General features: G+C 37.5%; 1 protein-coding gene across 3 annotated transcripts in view; it reads left to right on the forward strand.

The window, feature by feature from the left end:
• Positions 1 to 21679, forward strand: part of CPQ (carboxypeptidase Q) — a 462588-nt gene that overhangs the window by 21292 nt on the left and 419617 nt on the right. Inside the window, exon 2 of one of the 3 annotated variants that reach the window (XM_070631793.1) lies at positions 11801 to 12049. The exons of the other annotated variants lie outside the window; for them this stretch is intronic. The gene's annotated coding sequence lies outside the window, so the exon portion shown is untranslated. The remainder of the gene's footprint in view (positions 1 to 11800; positions 12050 to 21679) is intronic. 3 annotated transcript variants of the gene reach the window in all.

Raw genomic sequence — 21679 nt, forward strand, 5'->3', positions numbered from 1 at the left:
ATAAAACATTGTTGAAAGAAATCGAAGACGACACAAAGAAGTGGAAATATATTCTGTGCACTTGGATTGGAAGAATTAACATTGTTAAAATGTCCATACTTCCTAAAGCAATCTATAGTTCAACGCAATCCCTATCAAAGTTCCAACAACATTTTTTACAGAAATAGAACAAAGAATCCTAAAATTTATATGGAACAACAAAAGACCCCGAATAGCCAAAGGATTCCAGAGAAAAAAGAACAAAGCTGGAGGTATCACACTCCCTGATTTCAAATTATAGTACAAAGCCATAGCAACCAAAACAGCATGGTACTGGCACAAAAACAGACACACAGATCAATGGAACAAAATTGAGAGCCCAGAAGTAAACCCACACGTTTATGGACAGCTAATATTCGACAAGGGAGCCAAGAGCATACGATGGAGAAAGGAGAGTCTCCTCAATAAATGGTGTTGGGAAAACTGGACAGCCACATGCAAACGAATGAAAGTAGACCATTCCCTTACACCATGCACAAAAATAAACTCAAAATGGATTAAAGACTTGAATGTAAGACCCGAAACCATGAGACTTCTAGAAGAAAACATAGGCAGTACAGTCTATGACATTGGTCTGAGCAGCATATTTTCAAGTCCCATGTCTGACCGGGCAAGGGAAACAAAAGAAAAAATGAACAAATGGGACTACATCAAACTAAAAAGTTTCTGCACAGCAAAGGAAACCATCAACAAAACGAAAAGACAACCTAACAACTGGGAGAAGATATTTGCAAACCACATATCAGATATGGGGTTAATATCCAAAATATACAAAGAACTCATACAGCTCAACAGCAAAAAACCCAACAATACAATTAGAAAGTGGGCAAAAGATCTGAACAGATTTCTCCAAAGAAGAAATACAGATGGTCAACAGGCATATGAAAAGATGCTCAACATCATTAGCTATCAGGGAAATGCAAATGAAAACTGCAATGAGGTATCACCTCACTCTGGTCAGAATGGCTATAATTAACAAGACAGGAAACAACAAATGTTGGAGAGGGTGTGGAGAGAAGGGAACCCTTGTTCACTGCTGGTGGCACTGCAAACTGGTGCAGCCACTATGGAAAGCAGTTTGGAGTATCCTCAGAAAATTAAGGATAGATCTACCATATGATCCAGCTATTCCACTGCTGGGTATTTATCCAAAGAACTTAAAAACACAAAGGCATAGAGATACTTGCACCCCTATGTTCATTGCGGCATTATACACAATAGCCAAGACTTGGAAGCAACCTAGGTGCCCATCAAGGGACGAATGGGTAAAGAAGATGTGGTATTTATACAAGATGGACTACTACTCAGCCATAAGAAATGACGAAATCCAGCCATTTGTGACAATATGGATGGACCTTGACGGTATTGTGCTGAGTGAAATAAGTCAGAAGGAGAAAGTCAAATACCATATGATCTCACTCATAAGTAGAATATAAAAACGACAAAAAAACCCCACATAGCGTTGGTGATTGGACTGGTGGTTACCATTGGAGAAGGGGGGAGGGGGGAGGGCAAAAGGGGTGATTAGGGTCACATGTGAGGGGATGCACTATAATTAGTGTTTGGGTGGTGAACATGATGTAATGTATCCAGAACTTGAAATATGATGTACATCTGAAAAAAATAAAAATTAAAATAAATAAATAAATAAAATTTTTTAATCCAAAAAAAAAAAATACAGCAAACACTGAAAATGCTATGCAAAGAGATAATACTCAATACCACTATAGATAAATCAAAATGGAATTCTAAAAATTATTCAAGTAACCCACAGGCAAGCAAGGGGAAAAAAACTCCAGAGAAACGAAAAATACAGAGAGGAAAAATAGAAAACAAAAAAATAAAATGACAGGTTTAAGCTCTAACATATAAGTAATTACATTACATGTAAATGGTGTAAGTACGCCAATTAAACATTTGTGATTGGCAGAGTGAATAAAAAAGCATGGCCCAACTCTATGCTACCTAGAAGAAACTTACTTCAAATCTAACAATAAAGGCAGGTTGAAGATAAAAGGATGGAAAAGCATAGTCAATACTCATTACTTCTGGTACTTATATTCTGTAAAGTCACTATGAACACTGAATTAGCAAATACTTAACTGCCACTCCTAAGAGGAAATATAGGGTTAGGTTCTTGTGAGCCTCTGTTCATGTTTTCATCAACTTGTCAGTATGTATTTTTGTTTTTTGTGTGTTTACTTTAAAGACATTGAGTATATGTTGTTGATTCATAAACTTTAAACTCACTGCCAACATTACTGGAACTCATGTCTGATCAAAGCTTAACTAACACACGTTTTCTCCATGAGGCACATCGCAGCTCTCTTGCACTTAGGAACACTAGACAGCACTTCAGCAGTATACTTAAGAGCATTTTAAGCAGCGAAATCACCAGTAAAAAGCACAAAAATGAGAAAAATGTGGCACTAAATAGACTGTCAAAAGGACATTTATTTACAGCTTGAGAGATGAAACAAGAAGGTAGGTGAATTAGCAAATATGGAATCCACAAATAATGAGAATCAACCAGATCGTGCAAAGATTAATCAAATAAAAACAGGAGTGGCTATATTAGTATCAGATAAAATAGATTTCAGGGCAAAGAAAATTACCAGAGACAGAAAGAGAGACATTATATACTAATAAAAGAGTTAATCCACCAAGAAGACATAGCAAACCTATGAATATAGAAACAAAAACCCTTAATGAAATATTAGCAAATAGAATTCAGCAATGTAGAAAAAGAACCCTATACCATAACCAAGAGGGGTCTAGTCCAGGGATGCAAGGCTGCTTCAATATTTGAAAATCAATCAATGTAATCCATCATATTAACAGACTAAAGAAGAAAAATCACATGATTATATCAATTGATGCAGGACAAACATTTGACAAAATTCAGCATCCATTCATGATTAAAACTCTCAGAAAGATAGGAATATAGGAGAGCTTCCTCAGTTTGATAATGAGCATCTACAAGATGCTAACTTACAGCTAACATTTTACTTAATGGTTAAAAACTGAATGCTTTTCCCCTGAGATCAGAATAAAGTGGGAAGAATCAGTCTTTTGATTTCAAGCTTTACTATAGCGGTACAGTAATCAAGACTGTGTGGTATTGGTGGAGCAGATCAATGGAGCAGAACAGGGAACTTAGAAATAGATCCATGTAATGTGTTCAACTGATTTTCCACAAAGATGTTAAAGCAATACGAGGAAGGAAAGCTAGCCTTTTCAACAAATGATGCTGGCGCATTTGGACACCATCAGCAAAATACGACCCTTGACCTAAGTTTCACACTTTATGTGAAAATTAACTCATAATGGATCATGGACTTAAATGTAAAATGTAAAACTATAAAACTTTTAGGAAAAAATATTTAGGATCTAGGGCTAGGCAAAGAGTTCTTAGACTTGACACCAAGAACACGATCCTTAAAAAGAAAAAGTGATAACTTGGACTAAATCAGACTTGAAAACTTTTGCTCTATGGAAGACCCCATTAAGAGGTTGAAAAGGCAAGATACAGATTGAGAGAAAATATTTGCAATCACGTATCTGACAAAGTACTAGTATCTAGAACATGTAAACTGTCAAAACTCAACAGTTAGAAAGCAAACAATCCAATTAGAACTTGGACAAAAGACAAGATGAGACATTTTACTGAATAAGATGTATAGATGACAGATAAGCGCCTGGAAAGATGTGCATCATTGTTCATTAGGGAAATGCAAATTAAAACCACGAGTTATCACTATACACCTATCACAATGGCTAAGATAAAAAATAATGACAACACTAACTGTTGGCAAGGATGCAGAGAAACTGGAGCTCTCATGCATTGTTGGTGAGAATGTAAACTGTCACAGCCACTGTGGAGAAGAGTTTGGCAATTTCTTAAAAAACAAAATATGCAACTACCATGCAATCCAGCAATTGTATTCCATGGCATTTATTCCAGAGAAATGAAGAGTTATGTTCATACAAAAGCCTATACACTAATGTTCCTAGCAGCTTTATTTGCAATAGCCAAAAACTGGAAACAACCCAGATGTCCTTCAATGGATGAATGGTTAAACAAACTGTGGTATATCCGTATAACGGAATACTACTCAGCAATAAAAAGGAACAGACTATTGCTACAGGCACTGACCTGGAGAAAAAAGCCAATCTTAAGGTTATATACTGTATGATTTTGTTTATATAATGTTCTTTAAATAGCAAATCATAGAAATGGAGAAGATATTAGTGGTTGCTAGGATTTAAAGGAACAGATGGTAGGGATAGGGGGTGGGGTGGGAGGAGGAGTGAGTGTAGTTGTAAAAGGGCAAGATGAGGGAAGTGTTCTGTATCCTAACTGTATCAATGGCAGCATCCTGGTTTTGATATTGTACTATAGTTTTGTAAGATGTTACATTGGGGAAAACTGGGTAAGAGGTACATGGATCTCCCTGTATTCTTACTTATTACTGCATGTGAACTACAATTATCTCAAAATAAAAAGTGTAATTAAAAAAAAAGTATACTTTAGTGTAGCTTTCTTCCCTGTGGTTGATAATCTTAAATCTTTTTGTCAACAGTGATACAAATATTTATTCTTAATTTTTATTTATTTATTCTCAATTTCTGTGTTGTACTTAGCATTATGGTGGCTGGAACTATTAGTAATACAATTATAATAAGCATAAGATTTAGAGTACATACAGACTAAAGTGTGAGTGTGTGTGTGTGCGTGTGTGTATGAAAAGCATGTGCAAGTACATCTAAGGGATTGGATATAACTCCTTTTTCAATATTTCTAATGTTTCATTGTAAACTGTAAGTACTACAGTGTAAAGTGGCGTTTGTAATCCTATTCAGCTCTTAACTTGTCAAGAAGAATATCCTCTCTCAGGATAGTACTCTTCACTACAGAACTAACCATTGTATTGTCAAATCCGTGTGAATTATGCAAAACAAAAGAAAAACAAATGGCTTAGCTAAGGTTTGGCAGCTGCAACAGGGAACCTATCAATTTGACTTTTGTTGTAATGGCTTACATTTAAAAGAATATTCTTCCAAGTAATTCTAGTGCTTGGAATGAATGAAGAATCGTGTGAAAAATCTGCAACTCATTTCCAAAAATTGGGGAAAAAAAAGAAAATTCTTGCCAACTTTTCCTTGGTTTGTATTTATGGAATATATGAAAGGTTAGCATTTTAGATTATTTCCTAATTATCAGTTATTTTGCCTGTAGAGTCTCTCTGAAGACCTATTTTCACATTTATTTGAATTTGAGGAAAAATTTAAAACTTGTGACTGCACAGTTTTAGCTACAGCGATAGTTCACTAATGTGGTTTTCAGAGAATCTGGCAGTAAAATAGGTCCTATCAGATCTCATGGTTTAGAGGAATTCTTACAGATTCAGGTGAAATAGATGAAGAGTTCTGCTTTTATAGAATCAAATAATTGTCTTTCTGTGCAATATCCAATACTAGCTTACTATGTAAAAACAAAACCATAAAAGCAAAAGGGAGGCAAAAATAAAGCTTCACAGGCCTCTGAGATCGTTTGTGAAAGCTGTTGTATTTCAGATCACAAACCAGGTAGTTAAATACTGAGTGCCTTCACAGGGCTGCACTGTTGTACCACTTAAGACCATGTGAATGTGCCCTCTGGGGTTGTGTCTGCCCAGTTCTATGCAGCAGCCCTGGCATCTACCATGTGGCTAACAGTGTTCTAGGTACTGGGGATACAGCAGTAAAGGAAAAATCCATGCCCCAATGGAGTTTCCATTCTAGACTGGAAATATGGTCAATAAGCTAAATAGATAAGTTAATTTTATAGTATGTTTGGAAGTGATGTTATATGCAGAAAAATAAAGCAAGGGAAGAAAAGGACTGCTAGAGTAAGGGCAGTTGTTGCAATTTTGAATAGGGTGGTCAAGGAAAGATTCACTGAGAAGTGAATCTTGAGCAAAGCCTTGAAGGCACTATGTTTCTCTAGATAAGAGTGTCCAAGCAGAGGGAACAGTACAGAGGTTCTGAAGTGGGAACATTGCACTTCAGCAAGGAGGCCCGGGTGACTGGAACAGAAGGAGGGAGTGGGGGAGGTGAGGTCTGAATGTAGCTGGGGACTGGTGGATCATCCTAAGAACGTCGGCTCTGACTCTGAGAGAGATGCACAGCAATTTGAGAACTCTGAGCAGAGGAGCAATGCGATTTGACCAGATAGCTTTGGTATGAGTGCTACGTTGCCGTGATAGTTCGGAAGTGATTCCATATTGAAGCAATTCCAATAAAATGCTAAGTTAGGGCTGCAACTGGAGAAGAGGATGGTTAGAATGAAACACACGCAACACCTTGACAAGACTTTTCTATTAGTTTTAAGAAAGTGGAGGTGGACAGGAGTGGGAAATAGTCTTGTGATAAAAAGTCTTATTTCTAAAATAAACTGATCATAGGAGATCTATTTTAGTAGATAATGCAATATAGCAACTATTAGCATAGTATCTTAAAATTTTCAGTGTCACAAAATACCCAAAGCTGGCATTACAGCTTCAATTCCTCCCACTGGAAAAAACAGTTGGAAACAGAAGATGTTCTGAAGAGGAAGGAAGTCTCAGAAGTAGACAGGACTGAAATGAATGTATTTTCTGAACTTTTTGTCCTTTCATTAACAATGTTGTGCTTAAAGCAGTTTTGTGAGTTTATTGAGACTTTAATAAATATACTCACATCTCATTAAAGTCAGATCTACGTGGCTGGATACTATAGTGTTGTAGTCTCTGATGTGTAAGACTTGATGACCTAAATAAACTTTTATATCACCTTGAATTAGTGTTACTAAGGGTACAAACTTCCTTACAAAATGCTTGTGTATACTTTAAAATAATGAATAAAGTAACACACCTGGCTAAGAATTGTTGCATTAGATTCACATTTCTCTAGATAAAGGTCTGTCAGCACATCCAATACAAGCACATATTTTCAGGTTGAAACTTGGCATAGCAGTTCTAAAGAAGAAAGAGATTCAAACAAAATGTGAACAAAATCTTTCTTTTCCTTTGTTTGAAGAAAGAGACATTCCCTTCGTACCCTGATACAGCTACATCCCACAAAACTTTGGGAATCTTGATTTTTGTTTTGTTTTTAGTAAAATAAGAAATGCCTCTGAAAAACGGTTTATCTTTGGATGTAAAATTAGAAAAAAAACCTTTTGATGTTTGATAACAGATTTGCTTAGGAACAGAAATGATTTAAAGGGCTTTTAAAAAGAGTCAGTGTTGTCTATTTTTTTTCTCCTAGAGATCGTAATCACACTGAAAATTGAAACATTGATACCCCTAAGGGCAGAATTTATCCTGCCTATCCCTGGAACAAACCAAGAATACCCACAAAGGTGACACCCTCTCTGGAAGAATAGATGCTAAGTGCATGTTTGTTGAGAATTTGAGAAGACACATTAGTCAGATAAAAGGAAGCATATAAAAAAGGCTTTAAAATTTTTATAGTTTTTGGGACAATATATGCAAGAGGAACACCACTCAAAAAGAATGTGTAGTGAAATTAAGTTTCCCTCTTACTCTTGCTGTAAGCCGCTGGGTTACTCTCCACAGAGGCACCCTGTTCTCAGAGGCACCCCCTGCTATTAGTGTCTTGTGTATCCTTCTGGAAAGAGCAAATTCTTTTTCTTTGTAGTTAAATGGTAGCTTACTATACATTTTGTTCTGCACTTTGTTTTGCTCTTCTGACACTCATCTTGGAGGCTGTTCCATATTTGCTGATAAAGAGCATTTCATTCTTTTTAATAGCTTCATGTTCTACCTTATGGATGTACCATAATTTACTTAGTATATTATACACAGGCATTTAGGCTTTTCCAAATTTTTGCTATTTCAAGCAGTATAACAGTGAATACCCTTGTATGTAGATCATTTGGTCAATCTATAGAAAAATTTCTGGAAGGGGAATTTTTGTGTTACAAAGTATGTGCGAATATGTAGACTGTTCTCTGTAGAAATCGTACACTCCCAGCAGCAATATGTAATTGTGTCTATTTCCCTATTCCCTTGTTGCCACAGTGTGTACCAAACCTTATGATCTTGAGTAAACTGAGGGAGGGAAATGGGATCCTGTTTTAGTTTTCATTTCTATCATGAATGATGTTGAGCATGTTTTCCTAAGGTTAAGAGCCATTTGTATTTTCTGTGAACTGTCTGTTCATATCTTTTGTCTCTTTTAAAGATATTATTGTTTGTTTCTTATTGATTTGTGAGAGTTCTTAATGAATTTATGAAGTTACACCAGTGTTTTATGATTGTAAATGTTTTTCTTAGTTTCCTAGTGATTTGACTATTGACTTTGTGTTTTTGTCTTTTGTTATGAAGAGTTTTTATCTCTATTTTTATTAGTCAAATTTATCAGTCTTATATGGATTCTAAATTCTGTGACATAATTAGAAAATCTATCACAACTATTATGTTTTAAAAATATTCTTGTTTTCTTCTAATACTTTAATTGTTTTTACATTTAAATCTTTGATCTGTCTGGGGTTTATTTTGGTGTAAGGTGTGATGTGGGGATCTAACTTAATTTTTTCCCGTTTAGCTTTCAGGTTTTTTGTTTTTATGCTACTTAATGAATAATTCACTTTTTGCCATGGGATCAAATTCATTTATCACATGTAAAATTTCTAACTGTATTTGAATCTATTTCTGGACTTTCTATTGTTTCGTTGATCTTTTTGTCTATTTACAAACCAGTTTAACTCATCATTTTATTTGTTTATTTATTTATTTATTTATTTGCCAAGGAAGATTGGCCATGAGCTAACATATGTGCCCATCTTCCTCTATTTTTTGTATGTGGGATGCTACCACAGCATGGCTTGATGAGCAGTGTGTAGATCTGCGCCCGGGATCCGAACCTGTGAACCTCTGGACACTGAAGCAGAGCATGCAAACTTAGCCACTATGCCACCAGGCTGGCCCCAACTTATCATTTTAAATATTTTAGCTTTATGTAGGTTTTAATATTTTGCAATGCTAATTCCTGATCATTTTGTATTCTTTTTCAGAATGTTCCTGGTTACTCTTTTTTTGTTTATTTTTCCTGTGAACTTTGGAATCAATTTGTCTGGTTTCAAACAGTGCTAGTAGTGTGTGTGTGTGAGATAATGTTAAGTTCATAGATAAAAACTTAGGGAGAACTGACATCTTTAATATGCTGAGTTTTCTTATCTGTGAACATGCTCCACTTTTCATTTGTTAAATTCTTGTGTGTCCTTCAGTAACACTTAAAAGTTTTCTTCATGTAGATTGTATGTATTTCTGGTTATACATTTTCCTAGCCATTTTGGGTGCTATTTTAAGTGCAATCTACTCTTCCTTTATATCTCTTATCAGTGTTGCTTGTATATATAGAGTAGTGATGTCACTATATTGTGTTTAAATTCATCCACTTTAGTGAATATTCTTATTGATTATAGTTTTTGAGTTGATTCTCTTGTATTGTCCAGGTAAATAATTATACTGTCTGAAAGTAATGATAATTTTACCTTTTAAAATTTATACTTAATTATTTTTTATTGTCCAATGTTATCCAGGACCTCCAAAAAACTAATGGTTATAGTGGACATCCTTGTCTTTGACATGACTTTAACAAGAATACTAATAGTATTTTCATTAAGCACGATATGCTAGCTTTTGAGAAGCAATAGAGATATTTTGTCATATTTAGGGAGAATCCATCTATTCTTAGTATAGTATATAGTAAGAATTTTTGTCAAAAAAGACTGAATTTTAGCAAAAGCTTTATGATAATCTATGGAGATGGCTATTTAATTTTCTTTTTTCTTATTAATATGGAAAATTATATTAATCAATTTTTTGTTATAGAATTATCCTTTTATTTTGGGAGTAAACTCCACTTAAGTTTAATGTAACCCTAGATTTTGTTTATAAATATTCATCTAGGATTTTTTCATCAATATTCATAAATGAATTTGGGCTGTAGTTTTCTTTTTTCTGTGATATCTTTATTGTGATTTTAAATCTTCATAAACATAATTTTGAGGCTTTCCTTCTTTTTTATGTTCTGAAACACTTTGAATGGCATTGGGGTTATCTGTTAAGGATTTGGCAGGATTCCCCTTGTGAAACTAAATGTGGGTTGATCTATTTTGGTAGGAGTAAATATCTGACAGTTTGTCCCACTTTTTTAACGGATCAATATCCATTAAATATCTGTTAAATTTTCATTCCCATCTAGGGTGAGATTTCTTAGAAAATAATCTGTTTCATCTTAGTTCTTAAATTTACTCACGTTGAATGAACAAAGTCGTGTTTTAGGATTCTTTTAATTTCTTCTGTTTCCGATTTTTCTTATGATTGTTTCTTTCCTCCTCATTAAAAAAATTAGGCAAATTAAAGGTTTTCTTATGTATTCTACCCAAGAATTTGGATTTACTTATTAATTCTTCCATGTTCTGTATTTCTAATTCATTAATTTCAATTTTTATTTTTTATTAATTTCTTCCTTCTGTCTTCCCTTCTTCCCTTTTATTTTAGCTTCTTAAGTTGAATGCTTAAATCATCTCTTTCATTCTTCCTTGTTTCTTAATATTTTTATCTATATCCCTTAGAGAGTATAGTTATCTTGTTTTTCTATATAGTTTTTAAAATCTATATAGTTCTTTACCATTATCTTCCAAATACCCTGCATTTTCAATTTTGATTTCATCTTTAATGCAAAAGTTAACAATTTAAAATATCCTGATGGTAGAGTTTTTTGATTTTATAGTTTCATTATTTTTAAGTTTTACTGCATTATTGTCATAGGTGTCCAAATTGTTTCTCCTTTTTTGGAATTTGCTGAAGTTTTCTTTGTTTCCAAATATTCAGTTTTGTGAATTTACCAGGGGAGCTTGGAAAGAAAGTGTATTCTCTATTTTCAGAGTATGTCACTTAGCAATACTTTATTTTATTTACCTTTTCTATATTCTGAGATATATTTTGTCTGCCTGTTCTGTCATGTACTGAAAGAAAAGAATTGCAGTTTCCTGTCACTTGATTTTATTTTCTAGTTTAAAACTTGTATTTTCTGTAAGTTTTTCTTTATGGATAGTGATGCTATATTATTGGGTACTTAGATATTCATAACACTCTCCATTTTGAATTGTATTCTGTAACATTATAAAATGTCTTTCTTTTTTCTTTAATGCATTTTACTCTGCATTCAGACTCATGTGACATTAATTTCATGACCCTTGTTTCTTTAGGTTTGCTACTGCCTATTATAGACTTTGCCCTTCCTTTTGTTTTCAGCCTTTCTGAAGCTCAGGTGCTCCTCTCTTATGCAGCAGATGATTGGATTTTGCTTTTAGATTTAGTCTAGGAGCCTTATCTTTTAATAGGTATGTTTAGGCCAGGTACATTTATTGAAATAAATGTTTGGTTTTAGTTCTGTCATCATATCTTATTGCTTTTTTGTTATTAAATTCACAATATAAACTATATTTCTGCTTTGTTGGGTATGTGTGTATTTTCTGATCATTTGGAAGATTGGTACATTTGTTCTAGTGGTCACCTTTATGACTGTATCTTTGTGTAGTTCTCTCTGTTCCTTACTATGAGCACTAATGGACTCGGCAGTTTTCACTTCTTCCTAAGACCCCCACCTAAAAATTGATGGTATTATATTTCTTTGTGTGTATCTCTTTGCATTTAAATATACCTGTAATTCTAATGCTTGACTTATCAGTTTTTTTTTTTTTAAGGAAGATTAGCCCTGAGCCAACTACTGCCAATCTTCCTCTTTTTGCTGAGGAAGACTAGCCCTGAGCTAACATCGTGCCCATCTTCCTCTACTTTATACGTGGGACGACTACCACAGCATGGCGTGCCAAGTGGTGCCATGTCCGCACCTGGGATCCGAAGCGGCGAACTCCGGGCTGCCGAGAAGTGGACTTATCAGTTTTAAATGATCTCTTTTGACCTCTAGTATATCAGTTAGAACGTTTTCATCAGTAAGTAACTCAAAACCCATCTAATGGTTGCTTAATCAATACATTTGCTATCTCACTAACAAGAAGTCCAGAGGTAGGATAGTTAGTATCTCAACAATGTCATCAGGACCCAGGTTTTTCCATCTTCCCACTTTGCCATCCTCAGCATGTAGGCTTTTTGTCTTCATGGTTGTCTCTTAGTTCCATTTACAGGCATGAATTTGCTGTGTAGGTGTGGCAGGAGACGGAAGAAAGTGCTGTTTTGCCTTCTTCTCACTTTTCTTCATAAGAACAAGGAAACAAAGGTCCCCTCATGTTTCATTGGCTAGAGTTGAATCACATGTTCATGCTAAAACCAATTATTGTTAAAGGAAATAGATTTACCAAGACTGGCTTAGACTAATCAAGCATCATGCTGTGGAGCTGAGGAGAACCCCCTCCCAGCTCTACCAACGAAGAAGCAGGGAAGGATTTATGTAGGCCCCCGCTGGTGTCTGCTACCCTTGCCTCTATCAGATAAGGAAATCAGCAGAAGTATATTACCACCAACTTTCTTACCCCCTTGTTCTCGCAACTTTTGTTAATTATGCATTGCTACATGTCAGCCTTATAAAATATTCATTCTGTCCTCTGATTATGATCTCTATATTTGTTTTGGTCTAGTATAGTGAATTCAGTTCTACTATTTGTTATTTTTGCCAGAGTTTTTTCATACTTTTCTTGATCAGCTGAAGTTAATGTACTACCAGTTTCTTCCTGGGATGCTGAAGGCGAGGGAGGGAACCAAATTCTTCAGTTCTTTCATGCTCAAAAAATGTTTATCAGGTGTCATTATACTCCAACAACTGTCTTACTGGATATAAAATACTTGGTCTTAATGTATTTCGTTGAGGATTTTTCTCTAGGCAGGGAAAAAAAAGTAGACTGAATCCTTTTCCATTGTTTAGATTATGTTCTTTGGGGACACTAGTTATGCATATGTTTGATTCCATTTTGTGACTTCATATGTATCATTTTTGCTGTGATCATTTTTAAAAAAATTTTATTTTTGCTATACTCATTTTTAACTCAGTCATTTAAATTTCGTTCTGCTCACTTTTCTCTTTTGTGTCCTTTATGATCCTTACTTTGTTTTCAGCAGTATTTAGTCTCGTGGGCTCTTTCTAATAATGATTTTCATTTCTCTGATGGTTTTATTTTTCTCTTCTATTTATGAACCCTGCCAATACCCAGGCATCTTTTTCTATTGCCTTGCTTTATTTTACTTGAACACTTGTATATTTACATTGAATTTTTGTTTTATAGAGGCATTTGCTTAGTTTTGGTTTCATGGTGTTATACTTGCCCACAATTTTTATCTGTGCTGTGGCAATAATTTTGTGTGCCACCTTTTTTTTCCCTGTTCTTCTTCTTTTTTTTTCTCCTTTTGTGGCTTTTGTATAATTTACTTTCTCTTTTTTATAGTCATCTTTAAATGAGGCATGTTCTTTTTGGATCAGCTATTTGTTCAAAGTTTGTAGGGGAGGGGGACCAATGCTGTGCTCCAGGCTAACAACTGTCCTTATGTCCTTTTGTGTGTGAGTACGGTTTTTTTAGCTTTTACTTTCATCTTCACTCCTTTGCCTTCAGCTTTCTGAAAATATGGCTTGTACATGTGATTTGTTATTCATTCCCAGCTGCCTGCTTTCTTTTGTGCCAAGTTTGGTCCAGGAAATCTGCTGGCAGCTCATACACCTACTATCATTATCCCAAACAAGGGGTGGTTAGTTTTTCCTATCAGTGTGTGACACTTTGGAGAACTGTCCTCTGCTGGTTTTGTCTCAGATCTGTAGCCACAGGTGCTCTTTTTTGACATCTTCCTGCAACCCCATTTGAACTGTGACACAAGGTTTACATGTCTAATGCAGGGGGAGTGATGTGTGCCCAGCTCTTTTGGATGCTGTAGTTGTTAACTTGTTCAGACTCTCATGGTCTTTCCTGATAATTGCAGGAATTAGGAAAGGCTGGCTTAGAGTCCTCTCCCCACCTGTGTTTCTAGAGCTACATTGTGACTTCCTGTGCTCATGATATAAAGATATGACTACATCTGTGGTCTTTTATGAAACGCAAAATAAAATGTCCTGCTAGCAACTGAGACCCCCAAATCCAGGAGGTAACCAGAATTGTTTTAGGAATATGAACTTCTCCAAGGCAACATCCGTGTGTAAGACGTCTTTACATATTAAAATGTCTAAAGTGTCTGTTTTGTATATAATCGCCTCTTGGGGAATATTTTCCTAATGGAAGAACAAATCTACAGAAGCTGGTTGTATTAGTTTCCTAGAGCTGCCATAACAAAGTACCACAAAGTTGGTAACTTAAAATAACAGAAATTTATTCCTTCATGATTCTGGAGGGCAGAAGTCCAAAATCAAGGTATCTGCAGGGCTGCGCGTCCTCCGGAGGCTCTAGAGGAGAATCCTCTTGCCTCTACCAGCTTCTAGTGGCACCAGGCATTCCTTGGCTTGTGGCTGCATAACTCCCAGTCTCTACACTCTACATCTATCGTTTTTTTTTTTGAAGATGGACTCTGAGCTAACATGTGTTGCCAATCTTTCTCTTTTTTTCTCCCCAAAGCTCCAGTACATAGTTGTGTATCCTGGTTGTAGGTCATTCTAGTTCTTCTATGTGGGACGCTGCCACAGCATGGTTTGATGAGCGGCCTGTAGGTCCATGCCCAGGATCTGAACCAGGGAACCCCGGGCCATGGCAGTGGAGTGCACGAACTTCACCACTCAGCCATGGGGCCAGCCCCTCTATATCCATCTTTTTATGGCCTTCTCCTTTGTGTTCTGTGTTCTCTTCAGTCTCATAAGAACACATTAAATTTACGGCCCATCAGGTAATCCAGGTTGATGTCATCTCAAAATCCCTAACCTAATTATACCTGCAAAGGCCCTTTTTCCAAATAAGGTCTCACTTATACGTTCTGGGGGCAGAATGTATACAAAAATTTTGGGGGACCACCATTCAATCTGCTATACTGATGTTTCTTTTTGTGTCACCTCCTTTGTACATTCAAGAAATGTTTACAGACTTTGTGAATAACGCTGTTCTGGGGGTTTCAGAGTATTGACTATACTGCTGTTATTGGTATTACTAGTATTCCTCAAGGTGTTTATAATTTAATTGAGGACTCAAGAACTACATTTGAACAATAATGTAAGTTAAAAAACAAAGTAGAGTAATCTTGGTAACTGGTATGAGAATTCCTCTGCTAGGAAAAATGTGTTTCTTGAGATGATGCTTTGATAAGATTGGATAGGACTTAGCCTCCAAGGCTTGACTGGTCCTCAGGTTTCTGAAGGAAGGAACTTAAAATCCAGGAGGGTTAAGAGGGTCATTGACAGGGGTATGAGAGGTGGCTTTCATGGAAAGGCAAGCAAAATGGGGATTTTTTTCATGTGAAATGCTGTGTTCTGTGCAATGTGACCCTTTCTCATTACTCTACAAATATCAGTAAAATCATAGAAATCACAATGAAAATTTTTCAGTGGGTTTCCTTTGGAAACCAGTGAAGGAGCTGGGCTTTATTAAAACACACAATTACATATGATTAACTGCAAGACAGTGATACTATTAATAAGTCCTTTAATTTTGGATAAGGGCAATGTCTCTGTGGTTGGAGTTGTCTCTGGGAAATGGATCTTGAGCTGAATCTTAAGAGCTAGGTGCAATACGATTGAGAAAGAAGACATTCCAGTAGTAAGAATGACAATGATAAAGGCAGGAATGAACCTAGGACAAGCTTTAAACATCAAATGAATGGTCTGGTCTGGCTGGATTGCTGTAGGCTTTCAGTAGAAGTATAAGATTGCAGACTTGCTTGTAAATGAATGATAGGAATATCCTGAATAAAGCTGTAATTCTTAATAAAGGGTGAGCCTTCCATAGCCTGTGAGTATTTACCATACTCCACAGTTAGGATTGCTGTTCATTTAGTAGTGAGACTTGGCCTAAACAAGGTTAAAAAAAAGTGGATTGAGGGAAGGAAGGAGACAGAGAAGAACCTGTTAAGAACACGAGAAGGAGCCATCAGAGGTGGGAGATCCGGGATAGATTCATGTCACTGGGGCAAAAATTTTGAGAAGCATGGCTTGACCCATAAAACCATATAGCTCAGAGAAGTCAAGGAGAAGGGCCTTTTGGAAACTTGGCATTCCTGATCTTTAATAACACATATCAGCACTGTGAGTGTGTGGTTGGTTGGAAAGCATGGAAAGTCACATTGCAGAGAATTCAGGAAGAGGAGAGTGGTGAGGAAATGCAGCCATATTGAAAAATGTGGTAGTTAATGGAAGGAAGATAATGAATAGTAAGTTGAACAGGCAGTCCAGTCAAGTAACTCTGTTACCGGGCACGGAAGATTTGTACACACTAGGTGAGAGAGTGGAAGGAGGCAGGTTAGATGTAAGAGTGAGCAGGGCCATGATATTGGAGAAGGCGGATAGGATCTGGACCCAGGGCACAAGTAGGGCTGGGTTTATTTGGCAGGAGAAGGGACATTCTTCCTCTGGATATCTCCTTTAGTAGGTGGTTCTGTGAGCTAGAACACCAGAGAAGGGGAGAGTAGAGGCTTGACGCCCCTGCAACCAGCAAAGTATGGAGTCAGGGTCTTCTGTGCTCTCTGTACAGGAGAGGTTTAAACTCTTGGGAGATAGAAATTCTGGCAGAGAATAGAGACTGAGGAAGATATTAAGGGAAAATATGAGTAGAACTTATTTGATTATAAAGTTTTGATGCAAGAATAATTGAGGAAAAAAAAAAAAGCATTTGCAGAGGGAGTGGGCAAAGGAGAAGTGCTACAACAGGGATAACAAACGAATATCTATGGGGGCCAGGATAGCACAGATGAATGAAGAGCGCTGGTAACGAACTGGCAAGTTCCTTCCCAGGCTACAGGGGAAAGCCTCCACTCAGCTTCTGCATCTGTCACTGTGTGGGGAGGCAGGCATGGCCGGTGTTGCCCTTCATCCATATTCCAAGTAAAGTGGGAAATATGGAGTTTTGCATGAAACTGTCTGATGAATTTGTGATTATTTCAAATTTTAAAAAATGCTGTGTGGCTCAAACAAATGCCTGTTGGCAATTTTTGGCCCCTGGCCACCAGTATGCCACCCCTGGTAAATGAGGGCCAAGGAAGCCTTTTGTGTGGCCAATTTGGCTTTTTGATGGCTGGCTTTTATTTGGAACTGCCACTTTCCATGGACAGTAGGGACATTTCTCTTCATCAGTTTCAATTTGAGTGATATTCTTCTGACTCCACTGACAAATTGACAAAATTAAAATGTGTTTTTCACCAAGTACTAGACTTTCAACATCTTTTGAAATTATCACAGCTTCGTTTTTGTACTCCACTAAGTTCACCCAAAATTTGAAAGACATGGTACTTATGGGGCAATTGGACGAATATGTTGCAATGTATTGAGAGGAACTTTCCTGTTACCTTGGAATTGGTGACTGGGGCTCAAGATGAGGCCAAAGAGGCATCAAGCACCCCCTATTTTAAAGTGACCTGAAGATAATTGGGGTCAGACACTTCCCCCAGGGCTCAGTAAGAGGTAGCCAAACTGTTCTTACTATTCCAAACTATCACCTCACTTCTCCCCCATACCTTCCCAACTGATAAAAGAAGATATGGGATAGAGAGGAAAAAGAAGACATTGTTACAGTTGTGAGTTGCTGACCAAATGTCCAAATGGTACAATGTTTCCCTCTCTTCCCACAAGGCCTTCCTGCTTACCTCAAAGCTCCATGAAGGGTGGACTGCTGGACAAGAGCCTAGGGTGTCACAGGAGACTGACTTCTCACTCTTGGCTAGATGTTGGATGAGAGGAGGCAGCAGAGGTCCTGCTTGGTCCAGTCATTAGCATGGAGTGAAGCTAAGAGTGGTGAAGGAAGGAGAGAGACTGACATGGGTCCCTGAGGTGTTGCCACATATGTGAACTTGGAAATTGGTGTCTGCTTCTTGCTTGGTTCTGATAATCCATCAAAGCCAATAGAGAAGGGACTGTAGGGTAAGATGTCTGAGAGGAAAGAGGAGATCCCCCACCCTACATGGAAGGCCTGGAAGAGAGTTTTCATGGTTCCTATGGCTCCATAGAAGAAGCATAGAATGCAGAATGGGAGGCATGAGTTTTGAGACTGTTTGGGTGATGTCTAGTTAGGAGATGCCCCATTTGGTGAGATGGTTGGGGGCATAGACCACTATGAGAGACAAGATGGAAACACAGTTGCCACCTGCTCTGAGGGCATTCTCAGTCATGGACAGAGATAGAGTGAAGCAGAGCATCTCTCCAAGAAAACCACATGCACCTTCTAGATAGAAATCGCCAAGTTAGTGAAGACCATGAGCAGCAGAGAGAATCAGACCCAGCTAGAGAGGAAATGCAAATAGCTCCCCACCTCTCACAGACAGCAGGTCTGATAAGTCAACCCCTGTCACCTCTCAGACTTCACCCTCCCTGCTCCAACGAACTAGCAGACTTAAGGCCAAGAAGATGGAAGAGGGGGAAGCTACACTGGGCATTGAGCACATTTCCTCTCTACCCGAAGGGTGGGGAGAGGAGAAGAGCAGACTAGGGTCCCTGCTGTCTCTAAGTCCTGGCCTGAAGCTGTTCTGGCTCTGGGGAGATGGAAGAAGTCCTTTAAACTGGATGTGAAACTGGAATTTAAAAAATAAATAAGTGTGAGTCTTAAACACTGGAATGAGACTCTTCTAATAACTGAAAGTGATTGGAAAGTTGTGGAATCTGCCCAGATATTGTTAAGAGACAGTAAAGTATAATTCATTGTAACATAACTGGCAGGAGACACTGGAGTAAATAAAACCATTTCAAGTTTGTATTCCATTGAGTTCAGACTATACAATTACCTGGTTATATACAATGTAGTAGAAAGAATATAGATATTAAAGTCAGACTGACTTGGGTTTGGGTCCTTGCTCAGCCACTTACTTTCCTCATGATTTTTGGCAAATTACTTTCCACACAGCTTTCTTAGCTGTAGAATGGGGAAGGCTTATAACATCAACCTCCTAGGGATTTGGGGGAAGATTAAATGAAATAAATTCAGGAAGTGTCTAGTGTGATGCCTGCAGCATAGATCCTTGAAAGGGGGAGTGATTATTGTAATTGGAGACAGATCTGATAATACAAGGACTAATGGCCAATGTAGCTATCAAATGTAGTTTGTAGTCGTTAGATATGTCAAATCTGATAAGTATTTGCTGTTTTCTATATCCCAAACTATCTTTATCAATGAAGACAGTATATTTTCAAAGCATTTTTCAGCTTAATTTGGAAGTTTAAATGTATCTAACTGGAAGCAAATACTATGAAAACCATGAAAAAGGGCCTCTTGTCCTGATCAGAAAGATGAGGAAGCTCCAAAGAGAAGATCTGAGGCAGGGCTTCTGCCAGCCTCAAAATGTGCCACACACATTTCACTTGGAAGACCTTCTGAATAACATACTCTTGGCCTTGTGAGTGCGTTCCTTGGCAACCTTGGCAGGAGAGGATTTTCATTTTGTCAGCTAAAGCTCTGCCACTCGGGGCTGGCTTAAGTGTCTCTGCTCCCAACCCCTTCCCCATCCCCAACCTAAGGAACTTTTGTTTGTGCAGTGGCCATTGTATCTCTTCCCTTCTCATGGGCTCTGGCCCAAACTTCCTCTCCACATCTTCCAGTTAGAATATGCATGTGGGATGTTTGCTTTGAAAAGGCCCCAGCTTTGGCATTGTCAGTTCTCATCTGACTCCTCATCTCTCTCTCTTTACTTTGTCTGAGCCTCACTTCTTTGGTGACCCACTGAAAACTGAAGTCTTGCTGGCAAGATGGTGACTGTCTAGTCCCATGCTGGCATGGAAAGGGGCAGTTGTTGCAGAGCTTCAGAAGTCTCCTTCTGCTTGCAGATGGTTGGTTTGTCCTTGGCAGCAGCCGTTGGGTGTACAGCAGGGAGGGGTTCATTCCAGAAGCTGTCCAGTCTGCACTTGAAGGAAGTGCCATCTTAATTCTGGAATGAGAGGTTCTTGCCTCTAGGTCAGCAAACTCTTTGAGGGCGGGGACCTCCCATCATCCTGTCTGGGCCTCCAGGGAGTCTGAGGTATAGGAAAGAAGGAGGCAATGAGGAAGAAGAAGAGGGGTGGGGAAGGAAAGGGAGAAGAGGGAGAAAGGTAAAAGAAAGCAGCAGCTACTGAATACCCATTCGGTACCCATCACAGATTTTTACTGAAAGTTTAAGATAATGGCCCATTGCTTAATGTTTGTTTATTTTGATAGCTAACACTTACATAGTGCTTACTATGTGCCAGGCACTGCACCAAACACTGTATTTGTATTAACTCTTTTAATCTTCACTACAAACCCATGAAGTAGTATCTTCATTTCAGAGAAGGGGAAACTGAGGCATGGAACCATAAAATAACTTTCCTAAGAACGCACAGCTACTAAGTGGTAGAGCCAGGTTTCAAACCCAGGAATTATATCTTCTTTTTCTTTTCTCTTTTCTTCATTTCTTCTCTTCTGTTCTTTCTCTCTTCACTCATACTATAGACAAATGTCTTTTCCATGGTTTATTTAGTGACACATTTTTCATATTTTTGAGCTTTTTTGGAGGTGATTACACTATTTAAAGTGACTCTCAAGTGTAGTGCTGAAGTGCGGTCTAGTGTTCTTAAGTACAAGAGGCTGTGATGTGCCTTACAGAGAAAGTACATGTATTAGATAAGGTTTGCTCAGGCATGAGTCATAGTGCTGTTCACTGGAAGTTCATTGTTAGTGAATCAATAGATATTAAATATGGTTTCTTTAAAAGAGACACATATACAGCAGGATTATGTATTGATAGGTTGACAAAAATGTTGCGACCAGAGGTTCTCAAGAACCTGACCCTGTATTTCCCTAGGAGCCATGGTTCAGTATTCTCTAATTCAGTATCTGTGGTGACTTTACAGAACATAACTACCATGAATAATGAGACTTGGCTATATATGTTTTTATAGCAAAGATGATAGCAAATATCTCCTGCCATCTAAGTTTGGTTAGATATCCAGCCGTCTTCCCAAGCAACACGGTCATTTTGCTAAGCATTGCCGCTACACGAGTTTTCTTTCCTTAGTTTGTAAAATTCCATACATAGTGTCTTACATGGTGCCTGGCTAGTAGTCAGTGCTCAGTAAATGCTTACTGATGAATGAGTGAGTAAATGAATGCTTCAAACCTACAAGATAACCTAGTTTAGCATTCTGTATCTTAAGAAATACATGAATGGGCCTGGGAATCAATGTTTTCTTTCTTTTAAGTAAGGCATGAAATCTTTATAACAAACAAGTTTTTCCAAGTTGCCTTCTAGTTGATTACATACTATCTGTTGAGCACTCACTTTTGGGATTTTCTGAATGGAATTTTACATAGTTTGCTGTATGGATTGTTTGTTTCCCTTACTCCTCACTGGTAAGGTTAAGGACCATCTGTCTTGGATAAGAGTGCACTATTGACTTACCAAGAGCACTTTGATAAACAAAGAGGTTATCAGCAACTTGTGTGGGTACCCTATAGTCTGTTTGCCTGTAGTGGAGATAAGAGGTCAAGAATCAAGGACTTGGAGAGGTAGAT

This window comes from Equus przewalskii, chromosome 8, assembly GCF_037783145.1.
Source record: "Equus przewalskii isolate Varuska chromosome 8, EquPr2, whole genome shotgun sequence".
Lineage (NCBI taxonomy): Eukaryota > Metazoa > Chordata > Mammalia > Perissodactyla > Equidae > Equus > Equus przewalskii.